General features: G+C 35.6%; 1 long non-coding RNA gene and 1 pseudogene across 1 annotated transcript; one reads left to right on the top strand and one right to left on the bottom strand.

The window, feature by feature from the left end:
* Window positions 1-21518: 21518 nt before the first annotated feature.
* LOC123661362 lies at window positions 21519-25225 on the top strand. The gene is made up of 2 exons (XR_006744330.1): window positions 21519-21558; window positions 25115-25225. It is a non-coding gene; the product is annotated as an uncharacterized LOC123661362 (long non-coding RNA).
* Window positions 25226-25406: 181 nt separating this feature from the next.
* Window positions 25407-25526, bottom strand: LOC123661952 (annotated as a pseudogene).
* Window positions 25527-25762: the final 236 nt, after the last annotated feature.

The raw sequence follows: 25762 nt of genomic DNA, 5'->3' as shown, positions 1-25762 counted from the left end.
ATAAATTTAAATGGGACCAATTGGCACACTCCACTTTTCAATTAATACAAAATTTGTCGAAATCGGTCCACCCGGTCAAAAGTTCTGATGTAACATATATATAAATAAAAAAAAAAAAAATACAGTCGAATTGAGAACCTCTTCCTTTTTTGGAACTCGGTTAAAAATACTGATGTTTTTTGTCAAATATCGGTATCAATAGTTAAAAGTCAAAAGAAAAATGTATATTTCCTAATAATATTCTTGTTATAGTATTCTCATTTCCTGTTTCTTTAAATTATTTGTGCAGTAGTAACGTAGGTCACTGTCGGCCATGTTTCGTGAAAATCAAATGACTTGTTGTTTGGTTCATTAACCGACTTCAAAAAAGGAGGAGATAATTCGACCGTATATATATATAACTTACCGTGTATAGATAACTTGGTTGTTTATGAACCGATTTTGATAATTCTTTTTTTGTTGGAAAATGGAAAGAAGATATCCAGAGTGTGGTACCCTGATAAGGAAACCAGGATCCCAGAGAAATCGAGGGAAACACTCGAAAATCGTAGTGACGACTAGTGCGTTTGTTAATTTTTTTCGTCTGCTTACGTTGTATTACTTGTCGATGTAATTGAAGTAGGTTTTTTTCGTTTGCGAGCAAACAGGATTATTTTCAAACACAAGACAATCAAAAGTATTAAGAAATATAAATATTACATAGATTTGTAATGAAGGTTTACAACATTGCTATTGTAGACAAGTGCAGTGACTTGCGATCCGTCGTCCGTGCATAATTGAAGGAACCAATATTGTATAATATATTGTAAGTGCTCGCGCTCCAACCGTTTAGTTACTATCTACAAGTACAGTTGTACACCGCCAGTGCCGGAGCTGAGCCAGCTAAGAAATTAGACGGCCATTCTCACAGAGAGAGCGAAATAAAAGTGAACATACAAGTGAGGGGGACTCCCCGTGTGAGGGGCGTGTGGCGGGGAGGGGGCAACGGACAAATAACGGTCGAGCGATAGCGGCGGTGTAACGATGTTTACTTTGAATTAATAGCGCGGCGCGGATTTGTAACAACAAGCCCGATCAGACAACATGCACATAAACCGTTTATCCATTACTCAGTATTAATTAAGACAAAAAATTCAAAAGTTTAAATATAATCACCGACTTGATTAGTACGTTCATTGAACTAATCTGAAACGTGTTACTATTCATCATCTAATATATAAAATTCTTGTGTCGCGGTGTTTGTAGTTAAACTCCTCCGAAACGGCTTGACCGATTCTCGTGAAATTTTGTGTGCATATTGGGTAGGTCTGAGAATTGAACAACATCTATTTTTCACCTCCTAAATGTTAAGGGTAGTCCACCCCTATTTTTTAATTTTTAGATAAATTATTTTTTTTTTATTATTTTTTTTTGATACAACATTAAAATATACATACGAACCTAAATTTTCAACCCTCTACTAGCTACCCATATTTTTAATAGCGTTTAGCGGCAAGACAACGATTCCCGGGTCAGCTAGTATCATTATAAAATTTTCACCTAAAACTAGTGTAACTATTAACTACGTTGCAGAGCTAACAAAACAGAGACTACTACAGAAATCGAGCAGTTTTAAATGTAAAAGTTTCATAACTAGACATTTTACTGCAGTTTAAAATAATATGAGCGGCGCCGGTCGAGGCCGCTCCGGAGAGGGTTGTATGAGTCCCGCGCGACGATGGCGCACGATTTGTTCTAAACTCTCGCGAGTGAGTTTAGAATTATTATTGTTTTTTAGGCTGGTTATATGAATTTATAAAAAAAGGAAAAAGAAATTGATCACTATTATTAACAGCTAAAATTATTCTTGATATTTTTGAAGGACATATTTGAAGAACAAATCCAATCAATCATCTCGATACTATTCGCTCGATTTATAAAAGTAACTTGAAATTATTTCATAATATTAAATAAATCATTCAATTAATTTATCTCATTATGTCTTTGTTATAAAACGACTAAATAGCTTTATTTCAGTTTTTGTCATTATTTACATTCAAATAACGTCAGTCATTCTAAAAACAATAAATCTGCAACACAAGTCGATCGACAGATGCAGCGGTAAACTGCTTCTGTAATATTTTATGGTAAATTGTAATAAAAATATTAGTCCTTCGTTACTTGAATCGGAAGTGACCCCCGATCACAAGGTCCTTCTATAAGTAACAAGCAGTACAGTCTCAATTGGTTTAATAAAGATTAAAAATTAACGTCACCAGTGTCAGTAAAACTAGGAACATTTCCAGCCATTTTCTCATATTCCTATGAAACTTCTTATAAAGCTACTTCACACGAACTACAAACATGCGTAGTGCGGTAGTGTTCACTGCAGACTATTGTTTTTTGTTGACGATCAATCATCGCGCTACGTCGCCATCAGTTATCGCGAGACAGCTAATATTTTCTTATTTCCCGCGAGTTTCCTCCTCAGTTTGATGCGCAGCTCATCTTAGTTATTGAATGTACACGACTCTGCAGACTGCGAGCATTTCAGGTTTTGTTTTGTTCTTTACCTCGTGGTGTTATGACTACAATACAAGGTGCATGTGCCACATTGCCAAAATATATCTCCTTGAAACATTAATTAAAAGAAACTTCGTAATATATACTTTTAAAATAATTCAAGTACGTAAGTGTAGCGTCTGTAATCAAAACTAAACTTACTTACTTAAAGATATAAGCTTCAAAATTAAATTGCAAGATTTCACTCTAACAAACATACATACTCTTACATACATATATACATAGTACATACTTACATAAAAACAAGAATCATCAAAATCGGTAAATCCAGTGAAAAGTTATGCGGTAACGTAGATCGACGAAAAAATAGTCAAGTAAATACGCATTATTAGATATAATACAATTCCACTACTACCTTGAAACTTAAAAAGTAGACCGATGGTGACCGATGGCCGAAGACAGGCAGCAGTGTCTGCGGTGCGACAAAGCCAGTCGACAAACAAGCGTACGACTCTCCTGATGGTAAGCGATTACCGTGACTTACTCACCATCAGGAACAAAATACTACAAACAGTATTATTTTCTGTAAGGTCGAGGTACTTTCCCAGTCGTCCTGCTCCGTATTTTGAGTAGGAAATTTCCTGCTGTCCCCTACCTCAGTTAAAACATACATAATTGTTTATTTTTCAAATATCCCAAACACTGCAAATATTTCATTAATATCTGCGAAGACCAAAGTGTTCAAAAATACTGTATGGTTATGCGACGGTAGCAACCCCACCACTCCCCTGTGCTAGAACGGTGAATGTTTGATCTCCTTAACGCAGCGAGCGGCTCAGTTGCGCCACTTCTCGCAAGAGGCAACTCACTCGTTCCAACAAAATTTTAAACGTCGTTTCAGAACATTTTATCGTCATTATCGCGTCAATAGCTGAGCCCCGACGTCCCGGGAATAACGTTCTAGCACCTTCTATTTGCATTTAGAAGTACATTGTTGGAAAATGTTAATGATTATGTTAAAATAACTTCGAACGGTTATCGTTGCTCTCATTAGCAACTTAAATAGTCTACCTTGATAGTACGACATTAAAAGCTATGCGAGCGTTGCTATTTTCAATGTATATTAAGAAAATTCAATCTTCATCACGATTAAATCTTCAGTTAATTCGTGGTTTTTCACAGAAGTAGTGCCCTTTCACCGACCGAAAGACTCTCCGCTTAAGAAATTCAAAAGCTAACGAACGACGTTACAAAGCTTAATTACAAATTGCTTTCACAATAGAATACCGGCATTTAAAATCTAATTTCAATTTAAGGAAATATTGAATTTAAAGAATTCAGTGAATTCTTAAAACATTAGCTCGGTTCAGTTTCCGCCGGGCCTTGTTACAAGTTAGAGACAAATCAACCGGCGCGGCGCTCGCTGCGAGGTTCGCGTTAAATGAAATTACAATCGTCGAAGGTGCGGTATTGGCGGTACTCCGTGTTCCCACATTTGAATATTGAATTGGATCATCTCCCTTCCCCCTCGCCAGTCCGCCTACCCCCCACATTTCTTCTCCCCACCCTTATTCCCTCCTCTCTTCATTCCGCGGGTTCAGCTGCTTTAATTGCGGCGACTCGATGTTCATTACTCGTAGACTAAGCACATCGAGTTGGTTCTAGATTCAGGAACTAAGACTGCGATTGTTTTTTTCTAAATTTCATTATTGTATTAGGCACAAATGTTTCTTCGAAAACTGTATTCGTTAAACACTATCTTTCCGGTACCGAACTACGCGGTACTTTACCAAGTGAACACTGCGACAGACTCCTCGCAAAACGAAGCCGAGCGACCGACACAGTACTAGCGGTAGACAATTATTAAATTAGAAAAGAAAATTGTTCTTTTTCTTTTGAAGTTTTATTATTGTACGATTTAATTAATATTAAAGAGCGAAAATTTCGTACAGAAACTGTAACGAAGTCATAATGAAAACGTTATTAATTTGTCTCTAAAACTCGTCAATCAGATTCTATAATTATTATTTTCAACTTGCTGTGCCCGCGACTTTGTCCGCGTGGAATTTAAAAATAATTAACATAACATAACATAACATAACAATACACTTTATTGTACACCAAAACAGAAATAATACATATTATGGACTTAAACAGAGTATTATCAGGCACAAAGGGCGGGCTTATCGCTAAAAAACGATCTCTTCCAGGCAACCTAGGGGCAGAGGAGATGGTATTGTGTCAGTGTAGGTGTACAAATTGAGACATAAATGTTTGAATATATTTACTTATTTACATACATACATACATAAACACATACATACGTACATACATACATACATACATACATATATACATAAATACAAATATACATAAACATATACATACACAAACACATACATACAAACATACATACATACATATATATATATAATTTTATTCACGTACGTACGTAATTACTGTTCAGTTCACAGAGTTACAAAATAAATAAATTTATAAAATTAAAATAGCCTATGTTACTCCTTATTAGCCTATTCAGCTATCTGGCAGTAAAGTCCCGTTACAATCGGTCCAGCCGTTTCAGAGATTAGCCTGAACAAACAGACAGACAGACGAAAATTGTAAAAATCATCATTTTGGTATATGTGCCGTGTATACATATGCATTGAGTAAAAAATGCGATTATTACCCGACTGCCAAGGAAGGGTTATGTTTTTCGCACGTATCTTGTATGTATGTATGTTTGTATGTAATATTCTTTACTACCTCATATTTCCAGAACCACTGAACGGATTTACATAATTGAGGTATCGTTAGGTTCGTTTTAGCTGCCCAAGTATTCTTAGATAGGTGACATTAAAAAAATCAAACATGGCGGCTGCGCGAAGCCATTGTATTTAATGAAAAAAAAAATTTTTTTTCTCGAATACTACAATATGGGTATCAAATTGAAGGGCACAATACAAGGATTTTGAAAAGGTATATCATGATTATTATTACCGTAATACTAATACAGAAATACAATATTAAAGTTTAAAAAATGTGGCCTGCTCTTTCCTACGCCTATGCCATGTCAAACTCGCCTCCTAGGCGACGATCAACTTCGGGGTGTAGCCTTTCTAATAAAATACAATGGTTAAAAAAAAACATACAATTAAAATTACAAATAAAAATTAATAAATGTCACACCAATTTACAATTACATTAATAAAATCAATAACAAATACATAATACCAAATACAAACAAATAATTTTAATAATAATTTCATTATATTAAAACTAATAGTTGTTGACTTAAGCAGTCACCTATTTGCTAAAGGTCAGGATTACGTTGCTTTGAGCAGAGTGAGATCTTTCTCCGGGCTTGCTATCAGTTCTCTTGACCCTAAAAAAATACTTAATCAACCACATGATGTAAACTGTTTTAATGAATTGAACCGATTACGTAATTTGTCTGACTAAAAAGACATAAATAAAATAATAATTAAAAATAAACAAAAAACCCGCCTGCGTGAAGAATAACTATTATTTTTAATTATTATTTTAATATTACAAACAGACACTTCAATTTTATTTCTTTTGTACAGACGAGCGAGCGACACGTGTGATCGCTCGCCGAGATAAAGTCCGGACGCAGCGGCTGTGATATGTATTGGCTGTTTGTCGTCCTGAATGAGGTATATTTGCATTCAAACTCGAATACTGCAATACACATTACATTTAGAACATCATAATAATACACACACGTGTAATTTGCATAAAGTCATATTAATTAAAAATATACGAAGCTAACTAATTACCGCATATACGAGTCCGGCTTAAAACACTGCTATCAGAAAACCTGTCCATGGAACATGTCACATAAACGTCACGCTGGAGATAATAAGAACGCAATGTTAATCAAGCAATGACTAAAATACCGAATATCGATATGCGTGACAGCGTGTGGGACGTCTTAGTAACAGGATATTTGATGTTTGTTTTATTGACGTGCATCCAAACATGACTTAACGAGCCGCAGCTCCGCGTCGTTCCGCGTCAACAACAGCGCCGCGAAACAATATTACGAAAACAAACAACACGCGGTTCATAGTTCACATTAACGTTACGAGGGATGTTATCAGACACTCCTCACCAGTGTGTGAACTCAAGGGGAGACTCATTTCGTAGTCAAATGTTACTTGTAGACATTATAAAAATGTCGAGTTAGTTGTGTTAGTGTGATTAGATATACATATATCGTAATCATTGTTTACTCTCTGGCCTCCCGCCCCGTCCCCTACGCCTAGTTAAAAAATGTACACAATACGAATAAAAATATTAAATGGCCGCCAATAATTTTGTCAGCTTAACAGTTCTGTAGAAACGTTAGCGAAATTTTTTCCTTGTATATTTAATTTTTCACAAAAAACAGTAATTTCAGCACATCACGGCCGCGCCGGAACGTTTGTCAGGCGTTTTATTTGTTCGCCCTTTGTCAGCGCCCTGAAGCCTTTCATTTCATGAACTGTTCGCCGAATATTTTTTCCTTTTTATTCATAAAGGTAAGAATGAAACGTTATCTTATTATTGCTGGCTCGACGTTTTTTACACCAAAATATTTTTTCAATTAGTGCAATGTGTAATGTTTGATCCTTCTCCTACTTGGGGAAAGAGGCCTATGCCCAGCAGTGGGATATTACAGGCTGAAGCGTGAGTAATGTTTGATAATCAGTATTTGCGTAGCTAAAAATCAATTTTTTCTTAAAATATATTTTTCATCACACCTCCTGACCGCATTATATTAGAACTGACGGTACGACCGGTGGTCGGTGATATGAATCGCTCGGGCCTGCACGAGCGGTAGTAAGTAGTGGTGACGTAAAGCGGTAGTTCTGTGAGCGGTAACTGCCGGCGCGGACACCGGCGCGCAACTTATGACGCCATCTCTCGCTCACACCGGACTTCATAGGCAGGGCTGGCGCTTTATATCAGTGAATGAAATCAACCGTAACATGTGCAGTTCATGCAGTTTCATGAGATGTCCAAAAAAAAAAACAATTGGGAGGTACATAATTAATTGTATTAAGGACAAGTTTTTTTTTTGGGAACAATGTTTGCAATACAACATTTTTTTACATAGCATTCTGTCGCTAACGCGAGAAAAATGTTTTATTTTTTTTAAATTATTTTCCAGCACTACTGATCCAACAAAAATTGAACGATGATAATGTAAATAATTTAATTTTTTGGAGTGAAGCTGCTTTCGAATTGCTGTCATTTGAAACTCGATGAAATGAAAATGCGTCACGATAAAGAAAGATACACATAAATGTATAGGAGAGAATGAGACACGAAGATATATTACTGCTCAAAACGCGTTAGCAGCGCGTTTTGTATGGCGCTTAGGACCATTTTAAGGAGACCGTGGTCATCTTTGATAGAATTATTGAAATCGCAATGGCCTACCTTCCTAAAACTTTTTAGAAGTTTACTTTTGCCTTATGTGAATTGCACGCGCACACTTTTTTTATTTTGTAAAATAATTAACACGTCATGATTAAATGTAAACTAAAAGTAAATACACGTGGTCGAATGTTTTGTTATTTGGCAGAAATAGTAGCAGTGTGTGGCAGCCCTGTGCATGACAACGGCGAGTAACTGCGTCGCTTTTTCACGTCAATTTACACTTCTATTTGTTTGAAGTAGAGGCGGTCTTATTAGTACTATAAACTTTCAATAACTGCTCTTTTATTCTTATTGCCTTTTTTCAGTCTATTTTCCTCTTCCGCTTTTCTAAGCGTTCTCTTGAAGAGTATCGTACAATGAGAACCTGCGACTAAGTCACAAGTTGCAAGCAAAAAGAAGCTCGAGTGATGATGAGAAGATTACACACGAAGCTTCCGACAGATAACAAAGCACCTTGCACTTTGTCCCGTCTCTACGCAAGAGCTCATTAAGATAAAACTTTTAGAACGAAATGAAAAAGATAAAGGTAGACTTTAATATTGATGGCGAGCTTCTAAGTTTTATTAGTTTAAGTTTGCAATATTTTCGCAGTTGCGACTGCAAGGTGCTCGGCACTGGCCTCATCAGTCAGTCAGTGCTTGAGTGGGCACACTGAATGTTTTACGGCAACTATTTGATTGATCGTATTGCAAATATTTCCGAAATACCTTACGGCACTATTAGAAGTACATCCACGTTGTGAAGCTTATTGTTAAACTTACAGTACACGAGTCGAGTTATGAAAGTCGCAACCCACCCTGTGACACAATATTTCACCACATACCATTTTCTTACGAAACTTATGAAAATGTAATATTAACTCAAGTGCGCGGGATCCATTAAGCGCGGCGCGTCACATTAAGCGTATTTATATTCGAAGATAAAAAACTATTAATCTTACGAACCTCTTAACGCTGCTCTCTATAAATTTTTCCTCGCCTCCAACGTTTTTCTATCTAAAGATTTAAACCGACATTATTGGTTTTATTGAGCGCCGGCTCTCGCCCAGGAACTCACCGCTGCCGCGCCCGCGCCTGTGACTCAGGTAACATTCGGCGATGTCAGCTCTCGCGTCCTTTGTGGGAGTTAATTTAAGTATATTTCTCTTTATTTATTTTTTGGAACGAAGTGGCGGAGAGGTAAAAAACGTCCGTAACGTTAAAAAGCGTAAGATTTTTATGTATCTTCGACTTCGAAAGTCGCTTCCCTCTGGCTGTCCATATGTATGCTTAGGTCTTTAAAACTTCGCAACGGATTTTAATACAATTTTTTTTATTAGATAGAGTGATTTAAGAGAAATATGTATAACTTTATCAAAAAAAATTATCCTTTACTTTTTACGAGAAATAATGGCTTATTTATGAAACGAATTTAAGCAATACAGCATTATTCGTTATCCAATTAGGTACTTTAAATACATTGTGCATTGATTATAGATTAATATGGAATTTAAATTAATATTTTCGAAGATATCACAGATTAAAAATGCAGGGACATAGCGGTTGCAGCGGTACCGGTCGGGGTGGCCGGCGAGGCGGCGCGCGAGGGCGCGATCCTATAAATATCACGCTAAAGGCTGCGCTTCGCCCTACAGCACTTTATGATTAGCGGCGATCGCACACGTTTATCGGAGCATTGTAGCAAGGCAAATGACAATTATTACTTAATAAAAACGCGATTTTCAGCACAGCAATGTAATCCGTACTTATAATTACGTTACGTTACGTATGATAGTATTTAAATACTAAAGCGAATTCTTCTTTATGACAAACGTGCTTATCAGCGCGACAATTTTCTTTTAAATTGCATGTTCGTACTTCAGTCGGTATTACCGTTAATTTTTAAACCGCTCTTATAGTAAGTACATTAGGTTGGATAGGATGAGATTAAAAACATAATTTATTAATTGTATTTCGTCTATTAAGATCTTGGTTTGAATTTAGAGTTAAGGCAGTAAAGTATTAGGACAAGTATTTTTAATTATCGAAAATCGTAGTTTAAGGTTAGGTATTTAAGTTAAAAAAAAAAACTGAATAGAATAGGTGGTATCTTTTGTTCGTGCGAAGCCGGGGCCGCTTGTAGTCTATCTATGATGCTATAGGTAGTGTCTAATGTATAGTCTACGTGATGACTGTTATTATTATTGCAGTTTGCTATTATTATTATATCATTCGTTAATTATTATATATTTTTATAAATCACTAGCTGTGCCCGCGGCTTCGCCCGCGTTGAAATCAGTGTGTCACAAAGTTATCTCGGCAAACTTCCAGTGAAACTCTCATCAAAATCGGCTTAGCCGTTCCGTAAACCTTCCTCTTGAAGCCCTCTCTCCATTGGTGAAACCGCATGAAAATCCGTTCAGTAGATTTTGAGGGAATCGATCACATACATTTTTGGAGACTTTGTTTTATAATACACTAACTGTTGCCCGCGTGTTTATGAAGATATGCATTACCATTAAGATGTTCAAAGTAAATTATTTTTTTATTTCAGTCACTTGAAATGCTTATTACATGAGTAACTCTTTAAAAGGCACAATTTAGTATAATTTAATAGTTGTTTTCGTAAAACCTCTCTATACAACACATTTTTAGTTTTATTTTCAGGCTGCAGTATAAATAACCTATCAGGCGAACTTATATATCTGCTGTATATGTTTCATACAAACTATCAACCCCAATTAAAGCCCCTTATCGGTGGAATCTCGCAAAATCCGTTCTTAGCGGACGTCTACTAACTATAATCTACCTCCCTGCCAAATTTCATATTTGTCCATCCTGGATGGATGGACCATCGAGCGGTTTTTGAGTTCTCGTGATGAGTGAGTCAGTGACCTTTCTCTTTTATATATATAGATTACGATGTATTATTTGGACACCTCCTCACCATCTATAGAGCTTACATTTTAAATTTCAAGTCTCTTACTTCAAAAACATAGGACTCATACAAACTTCCAACCCCCGTTTTACCCTCTTAGGGGTCGATTTTCGTAAAATCCATTCTTAACGGTAGTTTACGCCCTATAAGGAGTCTACCTGCTAAATTTCAAGTTTGCAGGTGTTATAGTTTCGGAGATTTCGTGATCAGTGAGTCAACTTACCATCCCCCGTTTTAACCCCAAAAGGGAGTTGATTTCTAAAGATACATTATTTGGACACCTTTTCATCATCTATAGAGTATACATTTTAAATTTAAAGTCTCTTACTTCTAAAACACAGGACTTTCATACAAACTTCCAACCCCCGTTTTACCCCCTTAGTGGTCGATTTTCATAAAATCCATTCTTAACGGTAGCTTACGCCCTATAAGGAGTCTACCTGCTAAATTTCAAGTTTGCAGGTGTTATAGTTTCAGAGATTTCGTGATCAGTGAGTCAACCTACGATCCCCCGTTTTAACCCCAAAAAGGAGTTGATTTCTAAAGATACATTGTTTGGACGCTTTTTCACCATTTATAGAGCTTACATTTTAAATTTCAAGTCTCTTACTTCAAAAACGTAGGACTTTCATACAAACTTCGAACCCCCGTTATACCCCCTTAGGGGTTGAGTTTCCTAAAATCCGTTCTTAGCGGATGCTTACGTCTTATAAGGAGCCTACCTGCCAAATTTCAAGTTTGTAGGTGTTATAGTTTCGGAGATTTCGTGATGAGTGAGTGACCTTTCGCTTTTATATATATTATTATAGATTGTAAATAAAAAAAGATCTTAAGATAATTTTGTATGTAGTCTTTTTTTTATTAATAAAAAATCATAATAAAAAATTAATAGGTACCCGAATAATTATTTTCTTTATACCTCAAATAGAAATTAAAATTAGATTATTATTAAATAAAGTACTTCGTTCCTATCTGGTGTCCCACGACATAACACGGTTTTTTATTACTTAAAGGCTTCTTAAATGATCCTTTTTTAATCGAATTCTAAGAAAGGCCAAAAGTAAATACGAGTTGTAAGAAATAACTCGAAAAGTACTTGTCCGATCTCAATTAAATTGAAATGGGACCACATGACACGGACGACTTTAGGATTAATAATTGTGTTTGCTCGCAAACGAAAAAAAAACCGACTTCAATTACATCGACGAGTAATACAACGTAGATCGACAAAAAAATAGTCAAGTAACTACGCGTTATCAAAGATTACTCAAAAAGTAGTTATCAAATCTCGATAAAATTTATATGTGACCCCATGATAAACATCAGCTTTCGATTAAATTAAAAATTATCAAAATCGGTACACCCAGTAAAAAGTTATTGTGGATTTTCGAGAGTTTCCCTCGATTTCTCTGGGATCCCATCATCAGATCCTGGTTTCCTTATCACGGTACCAAACTAGGGATATCCTCTTTCCAACAAAAAAATAATTATCAAAATCACATCAGAACATCAGAACTTTTGACCGTGTGGACCGATTTCGACAAATTTTATTTTAATCGAAAGGTGGTGTGTGCCAATTGGTCCCATTTAAATTAATTTGAGATCTAACAACTACTTTTCGAGTTATATCTAATAATGCGTTTTTACTTGACGCTTTTTACGTCGACCTACGTTGTATTATACCGCATAACTTTCTACTGGATGTACCGATTTTGATAATTTTTTTTTGGTGAAAAGGAGATATCCCAAATTTAGTACCATGATAAGAAAACCAGGATCTGATGATGGGATCCCAGAGAAATCGAGGGAAACTCTTGAAAATCCGGAATAACTTTTTACTGGGTGTACCGATTTTGATAATTCTTTTTTTGTTGGAAAGAAGATATTCCTAGTTTAGTACCTTGATAAAGAAAACAGGATCTGATGATGGGATCCCAGAGAAATCTAGGGAACTTCTTGAAAATCCGCAATAAGTTTTTACTGGGTGCACCGATTTTGATAATTTTTAATTTAATCGATAGCTGATGTTTGTTATGTGGTCACATATAAATTTTATTGAGATCTGATAACTACTTTTTGGTAATCTTTGATAACGCGCAGTTACTTGACTATTTTTTTGTCGATCTACGTTGTATTACTCGTCGATGTAATTAAAGTCGGTTTTTTTTTCGTTTGCGAGCAAACACAATTATTCAGTGAATGAAATAGGCTATAATTATATTTTGTACCCGTACGAAGCCGGAGCGGGTCGCTAGAATATATATAATATCTCAGAAACTCGGAAAAAGGTCTAACGATTTTCATGAAATTTGTATGCAGGGGATTTCAGGGGAAATAAATCGATATAGCTAGGGTTCATTTTTAAAAAATGTTGTTTTATCCCTGTTTACTTGTGCTTGCATACTTGTAAGCTCGTTAATTGTCTATAAAAAAATTCGTCTAGAATATGATGTAAAAACAAACACATTTTAAACTGAACGAAACGCTAGCGCGATTTAAACGGCACCTCATGCCATCTGTTGGTAGATATCAATAATTATGTAGTTCTAATGTTCTTTCTTTTACACATAAAGATGAATTGCTGCTGTTTTATGATGAAGACGATAATATAAATAATGTTTAAGGTCTTTTGCTACTGTCGTTGAAGGGAAATCTCAATCATGTCATAGTGTGACCTGAATATTACGTGTTTGATAAACGCAAGACATGCTATATTCAAATTACTGGCGGCCGCATACGAATACATTTGTATTTAAAATGTCCGAATTATTTCTAATTAAAATGTAATTAACTTAATGATACATAATTATTCTACCCATTATCTAGTCATTTTAAGACAACAGAATTGATTTTCAAAGTGATCGTGTGGCGCTATCACCAGCAATAGTACGAGCGGAGGCTGTAGATGGCGTGAACGACGTATTATCAACCGGTCTAAGTAAATTATCTAAAGTTAAACTCGATTATCTACGAGAGTTTTATGCGACAATTAATCTGTCTTCTATTTACCGGTAAAACTTAGCGTTTTAAAGCGTTTCCGTCTCATTATTACTGTAAAAAAATTTAAACTTAATGTAAGATGTCAATAAATATTAACTTATTTTCTAACGGTAATTGGTAACGTTACTAAATCTTGGTTCATATTGGCTTAAGGCATTGATTGGCTTAAGAACAAAAAAAAAATATAAAGTTGAGTATGAAATTAAATGCTTAATTTAAGTGACGCGATTCAAATACGCGTAACTTGTCAAATCATTTACATTATCTGTATGTACGCGCTAAATTGGAAACAAAACCCCCTAAACCAAAAATTGAAATTATTTAAAAATCAGTCAGATTAATGTTTTTCTTATTAGATTTTATTTTTCAAAGGATTTTAAAATTGAAAATATTTTTTTATACTTTCCCTTTCCTTCTTATACTTTGCTTTAGTAAGGAATTATATATTATAAATTGCTAAAATATATTCGTAAATTGATAAATGAAGAATTTTTTTTAATATTAAAAATATGTTATGTTCTGACGAATTAAGAGTTCCCAAGAAAATACCCAAAAAAAGATGTATCCCCAAAAACATTTCCAGAGGGAAAGAACCGATTTGAAAAAGGTGTACGAGTAACGGTTTCAGCGCGTTGTGCAATTGGCTAATAATAATTTGAACAACCTTAATCTGACAGTCTTACCCCTGTGCCTCATAATGACCGTTAGTCATTAGACGTTATTCCTCCGGACGCCTTTTTTTATGTATTCGTTAGTAAATAATAAATATCGTAAAAATAATCGTAGTTATTAACGATATGTGACTTAATAGTATTTTATTTAGATATTTTTTTTACGTCTTAATAATTTGTATGTAAAGTGAAGTGAAATGTTTCGTAAAAATAACTGTATGTTAGTCAAATTGTTTGAACTCTGGTTGAAACTACGTAATTGAGATTAAATACGCCTGCTGCTTGCAGCGTTGGTCTCAACGACGCAGCAAAATAATGCGATGCCATCAGGTCAGTGGTCGTTATACAGTAATGCTTTGGCTATTCTATACACAATCGGGATCTAATTTATGGGGTTTTGGGGGAGAGGTGGAGAATGGGGGGGGGGTGCTAGAATATAGGTATAGAAATTCGCGAAATACCCAAAACCGAATCGGAGCACCCCACTGTCCACGTGGTCTTGGTCTGCCCCCTAGTATTTTTTTTTGAAGCCGGAGGCGCGGATGCAGGGTAGCTCTCACCCGCCGCGCGAAAGCGCGCGAACGAATGCGTAGAGGAGCGGCTCAGGCAGCCTTCGCTGCGAAACGGAGCATGAAAGAGCGTTAGCGTGGTTTTTTTTGTAACGAAAATATAATTAGACCCCGATTGTCTATTGCCATACCATTTAGTTTTTTTAGAATATTACTAATAAATTTTAAAGCAAATCTTGGAAGTAATCACCGAGTATAATATATCCCGCAATAATAAATTGAACCATAGACCTTACATTCCCGCCACGTGTTCCTTGTTGTCGTTGTACTGGTCTATTGGATCGTCATAAGATGAATAAATAAAATAAAGCGTGTAAATAATAAGCTAATATAAAACTTGTAAATATACACGCTTTATATTAGCTTCACCTGTATGTCTGTAACCGACTCCTTTGGACTTCATTTTGACCCACTTCAAAAATTCAGATTTGATTTAAACACTATCATATATCAGAATCCCAATGACTTGACATTTTACTAAATATTGAAGATAACTAGATTATTATTTAGAAATAAGGATCGTCAAAATTGAATGATTTTCTTTTTTTTTCTTTTTTTTTAAAGAAGTTGTGTAGTGTGTCTATAATAGTACTATACTGACATCAAGCATTAAAACATTAAGATATACTATTAGAAATTGATAACCTAATAAGCGGATATAATTATATACATAAAGTCGACTCCCGTTAATTCCAACCTGCGATAATTCGAACCTCTCTATAATTCAAAGTCATTTCGAGTTCCCTACAAAATCTCTTTATATTTCGAACCAAATCTATACATTTTTTTTATTAATTAGTTTGACACACTGCTGCTGTGTGGCTACGGCACCAAAGAATATAGCCACCCTCTTCCCGTGGGTGTCGTAAGTAGCGACTAAGGGATAGCAAGGTTCCACCTTGGACCTTAAGAAGCTGACCGATGGCGGATTCACGCATATTTGGCGCGTACTTGTGGAGCACTTTGTCCAGCAGTGGACTGCAATAGGCTGAAATGATATCAGTTTGACACACACTTCAGCACGAAATGGTTGGTTTAGTCATGTTTCTGTTACTGTTACTCTTTCGTTGTATACAGATTAAAAGTGTGTTAGTTCTGAGTCCTAAAAAGTATAAATGCTTGAAGAGCAATCGAAAAAATGAAGTTAATCGTAAAAGTAGAGGTAGGTGAGAAGAAAGATGACTTTCTCATCGTTAAAGAATAGTAGTTAATAAATTTATATATTATAATTGATCAACACTTAATAATTCGAAGTTTTATTTATTTTCTCTAAAAATTTCGAACCATTTGATATTTCGAACACTCGATAATCCGTAATATTTTTCGAGTCCCTCTAGTTTTGGATCAACAAGAGTCGAATGTAATATATATATTCTATAGTTACATATACGATAATACATCGAATTAACAATACATGGCGCTGGCTGTCCTTTAAAAGTTTAAATCGCGTAGCTACAAGTAAGCTTCTGGCTTTATTCACACTCCTTTACTTTCCTATAATATTAACATTATTGACTTTTGAGAACCGTATAAACATGGCTCCATATAATTTCACATGATTTACAAAACTACATAGAAATATACGCTTGAGAGCGGCAAAAGAAATCTTCATGAATGAATAATTGTGTTTGCTCGCAAACGAAAAAAAACCGACTTCAATTACATCGACGAGTAATACAACGTAGATCGACAAAAAAATAGTCAAGTAACTACGCGTTATCAAAGATTACTCATAAATTAGTAATCAGATCTCGATAAAATTTATATGTGACCACGATAAACATCAGCTTTTGATTAAATTAAAAATTATCAAAATCGGTACACCCAGTAAAAAGTTATTGCGGGTTTTCGAGAGTTTCCCTCGATTTCTCTGGAATTCCATCATCAGATCCTGATTTCCTTATCATGGCACCAAACTAGAAATATCCTCTTTCCAACAAAAAAAGAATTATCAAAATCGGTACATTCAGTAGAAAGTTGTGCGGCATAATACAACGTAGGTCGACGAAAAAAGCGTCAAGTAAAAACGCATTATTAAATATAACTCAAAAAGTAGTTTTTAGATCTCAAATAAATTTAAACGGAATCAATTGGCACACACCACCTTTCGATTAAAAGAAAGTTTGTCGAAATCGCTCCACCAAATCAAAAGTTCTGAAGTAACATACATAAAAAAAATACAGTCGAATTGAGAACCTCCTCCTTTTTTGGAAGTCGGTTAAAAAATTAATATGTAAATAAATTTATATATTTTTAGCTCGGTAATTTTGTACTAACTTCTAGTCTTACTTGGAATATTTTTGACATTTTTGACCGGAACAAAGTTTACATGTGAATGGCGTTTGTTTCAAGTTTACAACAAATACTTTCTTCAGTTTGCAGTCCTCCTTACTGGTCCCACGGTGTTATGAATTAACAACTGCACGAGAGAAAGCACTATCAATGTATGTGATGTATAATAATAATAATAATAAACCTGGCAGCTGTCAACTGAAATGACGCTTTTTTATCTTGTCATTTAATTTATTATTTTAAAATATGTTTAAATATGAAAATACAATTAAAATATCACAAAAATGACTAATAAGAAGAAGATAAAATGAATAAAGCCAGAGGACGACGCGCACAAAAAAGACCAAAGGTTCCATCGAGCTCCGAAACACAGTCGTCAACGACTGACGACGAGTATCAAACACCGCCGTCTACCGCGGAATCGGATGCTGACGATGCTGACTCATCTACGAGACCATCTAACCGTCGACGAGTCATACGCCCGCCACCAGCTTGCTTGGAGGTTCAGGGACAACGCGTTCCCACAAGAAATCCCGCTGCCGGTGGTGCTGTGCGCCGCATGAGATGGACTCAAAAAATGAATGAGAGTGTCATGCGAGCGTACTATGAGGCAACAGGTGGGGGAATTAACCTCACTGCGTATCGTTCAACGATGTTGTCTCTGTTTCAGGCGCTTGAACCAACCGTCACCGTAACCGCACAACGACTATCGGATCAAGTGCGAGCCATTCAGCGTTGTCACCTACTGGATGAATCAGTACTTGAGCGGCTGCGTACAAATTTACCACAACTTAATACTGTTAGTCACATTCGTGCTATACAAACATCGCAAAAAGAGCAAAGAGAGGTAATAAATTTTAATTTTAATCATATATCTCCTAACAGTGTTGATTTGTCGGTAAACGAACAGGATAATGAGCCTATGAGGAGAGCTTTGGAGGATGCTATCTTGAGATATAGATCCTTGCCACCAAATATTAGGCCACAGCTACCTCGTTTGCCTATTCACAGACGTAATTTGGCTTTAGTAGGTGTTATGGATAAAATTTTACAACAATATTTAGACAGCACTCAAAATTTATCCGATACTCACTCACTTTTGTACTGTGGAGCTGCAGCCGTTTGTAATGTAGCTAAAGTGAAGTTTACATCAAATAAAGTTACTTTACCACCCTACACGGCTCCAGCTTGGCAGGCCAGAATTGAAAAACGAATAAATTTAACCAGAACACTAATAGCCAAATTAACATGTTTCAGGGCAGGTAACAGGCGTCCAAAAATCATGCGGTTTGTACACCAGGCTTTTGCGGGTACAAAGATAAGATCCAACGAGTACATAACATCAGTCTCAGACCGCATAGATTTTCTGAAACAAAAACTCTGTGCATGGGCAAAACGCATTAAGAGGTATAAAAAACGCAGGGATCGATATCATCAAAATAGAATATTTCAAAGCGACCAACGAAAGGTATACAGGAATTGGGAACAGTGCACTACTAATGTGGTTAATGGTGATTTACCGACCCGAGAATCGATTAATAATTTTTGGCAAAATATTTGGTCGAACCCCATTGATCACATTGAGAGTGATTGGATGGATGTTGTCAGAAGGAGGTGCAGCTCACTTCCACAAATGGAACAAATTAAGATAAATTCAGAAGATATAAGTTATGCAATCCGTTCAACGTCGAATTGGAAATGTCCTGGACTGGACGGATTGCATAACTTTTGGCTTAAATGGTTTCATAGTTCGCACCCCATCCTGGCATCACAATTCCAAAATGCAATTTCTACTAATTCATTACCAAAATTTATGACGACTGGTACCACATTCCTGTTATACAAATCGGGATGTACCGCTGATCCTAAAAACTACCGCCCTATAACTTGCTTACCCACCATCTATAAGCTACTTACATCTGTTCTCGTCGCAAAAATTACAAAACATATTACTACAAATAATATTTTGGCTACGACTCAGAACGGATGTAAGTCTGGTAGTCGCGGTACCAAGGAACTTCTCCTCATAGACATGACCATATGCCAACAGGTACGTCGAAACCGGAAAAATCTGGCTGCCGCTTGGATTGACTACAAGAAAGCGTATGATTCAGTGCCTCATACATGGCTTATGAAAGTAATGGAGCTATACAAAATTGATGCTGCTTTGTGCTCTTTTCTGAGTACGTGTATGAGACAGTGGAACACTTTTTTGCGTCATCCGGGTGCTGTTGATGTTTCAGGATCGACTGAACCGATAAGGATTATGCGGGGTATTTTTCAAGGTGATAGTTTGAGTCCATTGTGGTTTTGTCTAGCCTTGAACCCTTTAAGCACTTTATTGGAGGATTCAAGGTTGGGCTTTCACCTTCGTAGAGGAAGCAAAGCAATCTCTCACCTACTTTATATGGATGATTTGAAGCTTTTCGCATCCAAACTACCAGACTTATACAAGTTGTTAAAAATAACAGAAACCTTTAGCACTTGTATAAGAATGGAGTTTGGTGTGGATAAATGCGCTGTCATCCATGTAGAAAGAGGTAGAATTGTATCATCAGAAAATTTACAACTTAACAACTCTTTGTCTTTTAGATCTCTCAACGAAGGTGAAACCTATAAATATCTCGGAATGTCAGAGGCATTGGGCATTGATGACGGAGCCATGAAACAACTGGTAAAGGAAAGATTCTTTGGCCGGCTGAAGAAAGTTCTCCACAGCTTTCTTTCGGGCGGTAACAAGGTGCGTGCCTTTAACAGTTGGGTTATGCCCTTAATCGTCTATACCTTTGGCATTTTGAGATGGACTCAAACGGAATTAGATACCCTTGATCGCCAAGTCCGTAAACTGTTAACAGCGTACCGAATACACCATCCTCGATCGTCTGTGATGAGATTATACATCCCACGAAAATGTGGGGGTCGTGGCTTTTTAAACGCTAAAAATCTCCACAATCGTGAGGTGTGTAATCTCAGAGAGTATTTTTTAAATATGAAAAACGATATGCACATGGACGTTGTTGCAGTTGATAGGGGCTTTACTCCGCTGTCCTTAGGCAAAGAGAAATGGCGTAAGCCTATAGTAATGCGTACCGTTGACCGCGTGGCCGTATGGAAGAGCAAGGAATTACATGGCCGGTTCTACAAAGTTCTGACAGACCCAGATGTAGACCAGCCCAGTTCTATATCCTGGTTACAACACGGGAACCTCTTCGGAGAAACCGAAGGTTTTGTCTGTGCAATTATGGACGAAGTTATTAAGACGAATAACTACCGGAAACATATCATGAAAGATGGAACTCCAGACATATGCCGAGCTTGCCATAAGCCTGGAGAATCCATTAGACATATTGTTTCCGGTTGTAGTCATCTTGCTAACGGTGAGTACTTGCATAGACATAACCAAGTAGCCAGGATTATACACCAACAACTTGCAATTCGGTACGGCCTCGTTGAAAATGAGTTGCCTTATTATAGGTATAGCCCAACGCCATTTCTTGAGAATGGTCGTGCATTGCTCTACTGGGATCGATCTATTGTCACTGACAGGTTTATTGCAGCCAATAAACCTGATATAGTGCTAGTAGACCGATCAGCGCGCCGAGCAATTATTGTTGACATTACAGTTCCACATGACGATAATCTCGTAAAGGCCGAAAAAGAAAAATTAAGTAAATATTTAGACCTTGCCCACGAGATTACCGGCATGTGGAATGTAGACTCAACAATAATTGTTCCTATTGTTGTATCGGTTAATGGTCTATTAGCGAAGAGTTTCGACCAACACCTTAAGAAACTCTCACTTGACTGTTGGATCAAGGGTCAGATACAAAAGGCAGTGTTGCTTGAAACGGCCCGCATTGTGAGGAGGTTCCTCAGCCTGGAACCTTAACTACCGGTGGCCTGGGCCTCAACCTGCCATCGGAGGACTACTATTTTTATATTTTTAAATATTTTTATTTGTCTTTTTATAAATATATTTAAAAATGTAATCATAAGAAAATATACTGAATAAAAGAAATAATAATAATAAAAAGAAATCAGACAAATAATATATTTTTTTTTAATTGTATGGTCTTGTAAAGTTTATAGTCGTACATTGGTCTTGAAGATAAAACAATTTTTGTTTATATAGATAAAGCGTGCTTGATAATATACGTATAGTGCTCATTAACTACTTTCATTACAATACAAATATACTTTATTGTACAATTAGAAACAATACATCCTACTAATATTATAAACGCGAAAGTTTGTATGTATGGACGTGTGGATGTATGGATGTTTGGATGTTTGTTCCTCTTTCACGCAAAAACTACAGAATGGATTTTAATTAAATCCAGCTAGTGTGACATAAAACATGCAAGCAACAACACGCATAAAACATGCTTTTCAAGTTTAATAAGTTTTGACACAAAATGTTACACTGTGACTTGCTCTCAGAGATGGAGAAATCGTATCGTCTTTTTTTTGTTATAATTTATTTAATATTATTGTAGTATATTAGAACAGTGTAGCTGTCTCTTACAAATATGTCAATGCCAGTGGATCGAGAGGCATAGTATAATGCTTTTCTTCCAACGTGTTTTACCAATGTCGCCTGTGACACTCAGGAATAAGTAGTTTATGTACGGGAAACGTAATTTTAAATTCAGTTTAGTAATGCTAAAGATTATTCTCTACAAAGTTACAAACAATGTTTCATGCTTTATCTCTTTGCTGTATTTAATAATGTAACTCGTATGTCTGGAACTGTCAGGGTGTAATAAGTTAGAGAGAGAAAGGGCTCTATTATTCTCTCTCTCCGGCGGCAGATAATTTATAAAACCAATTGAAAATAATTAAATTATAATTAAAACGATTATACTTTTGGACCACATGACTGAAGTATAATTTTATTGTGTTTGCTCTCAAACGAAAAAAACCGACTTAATTACAAAAGTAGTTATAAGATCTCGATTAAAATCAAACGGGACTACAAGACAAGCATCAGCTTCGATTAAAACAAGAATCATCAAAATTATTTCATCATCTTCCTGCCCTTATCCCACTTATATAGGGTCGGCACAACATGTTTTCCTCTTCCATTCCTCTCTATTATTCGTCACTTCAGCGCTTACTCCTTTCTTTCTCATATCCTCACTCACACAATCCATCCATCGCTTTTTTGGTCTGCCGATCGCTCTTCGTCCTTCGACATTCATTCATTCATTCATCATCAATTATTTATGAACAATAAACTGACTAAAGTGGCAGTCCACTTAGTGGATAATATAGTTCACTAGGTACGTCACTCAGTAGAAAACTGAAATTATATATATATAGTTCGCGTGGAATTTAACAAAAAAGTTATTTTTCAGTTCGCAGAATTATAAAAATAAATAAATTTCCAAAAAAAAAAAGTAAACCTAAGTTACTCCTTATTACATCAGCTATCTGCCAGTGAAAGTCCTGTCAAAATTGGTCCAGCCGTTTCAGAGATTAGCCGGAACAAACTGACAGACAGAGAGATTTTGGCATATGTACCGTGTATACATCCACGAGCATTTAGTAAAAGGCAGTCATTTATTATTACAAAAAGACACTCCAAATTTATTTATTTATATATATATAGTTTTGACTTTCCTACCATTTTATTATATGTACTAGCTGCTGCCCGCGATGTCGTCTGTGTGAACGCTATACAGTACCAAAAATACCTACGATTATATCTTTTCAAATAACAGAAAATAATTGACACAGAGAATTTACACACAGATAATGAATGATAGCTAAGCAGTAGTTCGATTGAAGTTTATTTCAGTAATATTTATTTGAATATCATATCAAAAATTGACCGCTCCAGCGGGGTTCGAACCCGCGTCTCCGACTTGCCGTGTCGGCGCTCAAGCCAATTAAGCTATGGAACGATGCACCCGCTCGAGCGAAATTTTCGATATGATAATTTTTAGTTTTCGGTTTAAGCGAACCGTGGCGCCGTCTATAGTGAGCTCTTTACAGAAACCCGTAACTATTCAAAGTTTCATATTACAATGAAAATCTTTGACAGGAGACGACACCGTGCTATTTTTAATATTTTTAAACCGAAAATTAAAAATTATCATATCGAAAATTTCGCTCGAGCAGGTGCATCGTTCCATAGCTTAATTGGCTAGAGCGCCGACACGGCAAGTCGGAGACGCGGGTTCGAACCCCGCTGGAGCGGTCAATTTTTGATATGATATTCAAAAATGTTTAGAATTCCTAATGTCGGTAACACAAAAATAAAAATCTTAGATATTAATATTTATTTATTTCAGGAAAATTTTTTCACGTTAAACTTTGACCAAGCACACGATAAGTTATAGCAACGCAGGTAACCCCAGTTTCTATAGGTTGAGGCGGCGCCCGTTATTGCGAGACGGATTTAACAAAACCCAAGCGAAATACTCTGTACGCATAACATCACTTTTTCTAAACAAAACCATAGCGCGATGTAATTCGATGCCAACGCCATCTAGTTAGCAAAAAGGAAACATTTTTATATGGTAAAAAATTATAACATATTTAAGTTATGACTTTACACGATTTTAACATAAAATAAACGGCTGTGTGTGAGTTAAAAAAAACCTAGCTAGTTCCACATCTCACTTAAGTTTATATGAGACATGAAAATACATAAATTAAGAAGCAATAATAAAACCAATAAATACCGAACAAAGATATTAACAGTCAATGTTTATTTTGTACTAATTATATTACTATTTATTCTGTACTGTAAAAAAATATAAGCATGTCTTATCTTTATGATATATATGTATGGCATGCTTAATTTTCCTCTGTCTTCGTTATTTAGCTCAAATTGCTTACAGCAATAGCGTGCCGTTTTCGAGTTTAAATTTTGTTATAAATTTATGCAGTTCTTTTTAAGTTCTGTTTGTTATTATTATTAGGTACAGACAAACTCGGTGAATTTTATAAGACATAGATGAAGCAGCTTAAAACTTATAAAAACACATTTTTTTTAAATTGTGTTGGTCATCTCTGAAACGAATTAACGATACAATTTTAAGAAGAAAATGCACATCTTCATCTATGACTTTTGAAAACAACTATTAACCTCACCTACAAGATCAAAATAAAATTATTTATATCCAAAGAGGGATTGATGATGATGTTTTTGTAATCTCATAGATGGCGCGGCTTTAAAAATGGTCTTGATTCTACTTATATTCATTTAATTTTGTTTATCGGCCTAAGTTACTTATATTGCGTGATATTTATAGTGTGAAGCTAGCTTATAGCATGGTTATTATTAACATAATAACAACAACATTCAAATATGCGTCGTTAGATTACGTGTTGTTACAGAACGCGTTGAAGAAATAAGGTTCACTGCTCGTTTCCCGTAGGTGATAGCGTGATAATATGTAGCCTATATGTTGACCCGACTTCTTAATAATATTCGTGCCAAATTTGAAGTAAATCCATGCGGTACTTTTTTAGCTTATCCCAGACATACATACAGACAAACAGACAAACAGACGAAAATTCTAAAAACCATATTTTTGGCTTCGGTATCGATTGTAGATCACACCCCAAGTATTCTTTTAAAAAAAATATTCAATGATCAGTTTTGACTTTCCTACCATTTTATTATACGTATAGATAGATTTAATAATCTTTGTAGTTTCTATAGCACACGCTAGGTGGTTCTGTTTTGTCGAGCTGTGAACGTAGTATATATTTTATAAATATAATTTTTCACGACGTTTTCTGTAAGTTGTAAAAAAGTCCTTTAATGTTTCATTCTTGTGTATGCCATGAAAGAATAAATTATCCGCAAGAACATGATGTGTTTTGTTAAATTATAGACTGTTTACATTTCGTATCTCGAACTTCGAAGAAGAATAGATATTCTAATAAAAAATTAGTTTCATAATGCAATCTTTAATTTTTTTTTTTTTTTTTTTTTTTTTTTATGTTAAGCTAAATTAGAAAAAGTAATTGAAAAAAAAAAACAAAAACAAAAAGCCAACGTCACGCGGTTATTCCCAGGCGGTCACCCATCCAATTACTGACCGCGCCCAACGTTGCTTAACTTTGGTGATCGGACGAGAACCGGTGTATTCAACGCGGTATGGACGTTTAACTTTACAATAAAAATAGGTAAAAAAACTTTTTAAGTTAAACGGTTTTATGTTAAACATACATTGCAATGTTTAAGATAAATGTACTAAAAACCAAAAAATAATAAAATAGATACAGTCGTGGGAATTATAAACATATGCATAGACTAGACTAAAATAAAACCGTGGGGCACGTCAATTGTCTACAATCGTTGATTAAAATGTTTGTTTTGTAATGTTACACTATAATTAGGCAGTT

The sequence above is a fragment of the Melitaea cinxia genome, chromosome 17 (genome assembly GCF_905220565.1).
Source record: "Melitaea cinxia chromosome 17, ilMelCinx1.1, whole genome shotgun sequence".
Taxonomy (NCBI): Eukaryota; Metazoa; Arthropoda; class Insecta; order Lepidoptera; family Nymphalidae; genus Melitaea; species Melitaea cinxia.
Note: the sequence above shows the minus strand (reverse complement) of the source record. Positions and strands in the feature narration are given on the sequence as shown.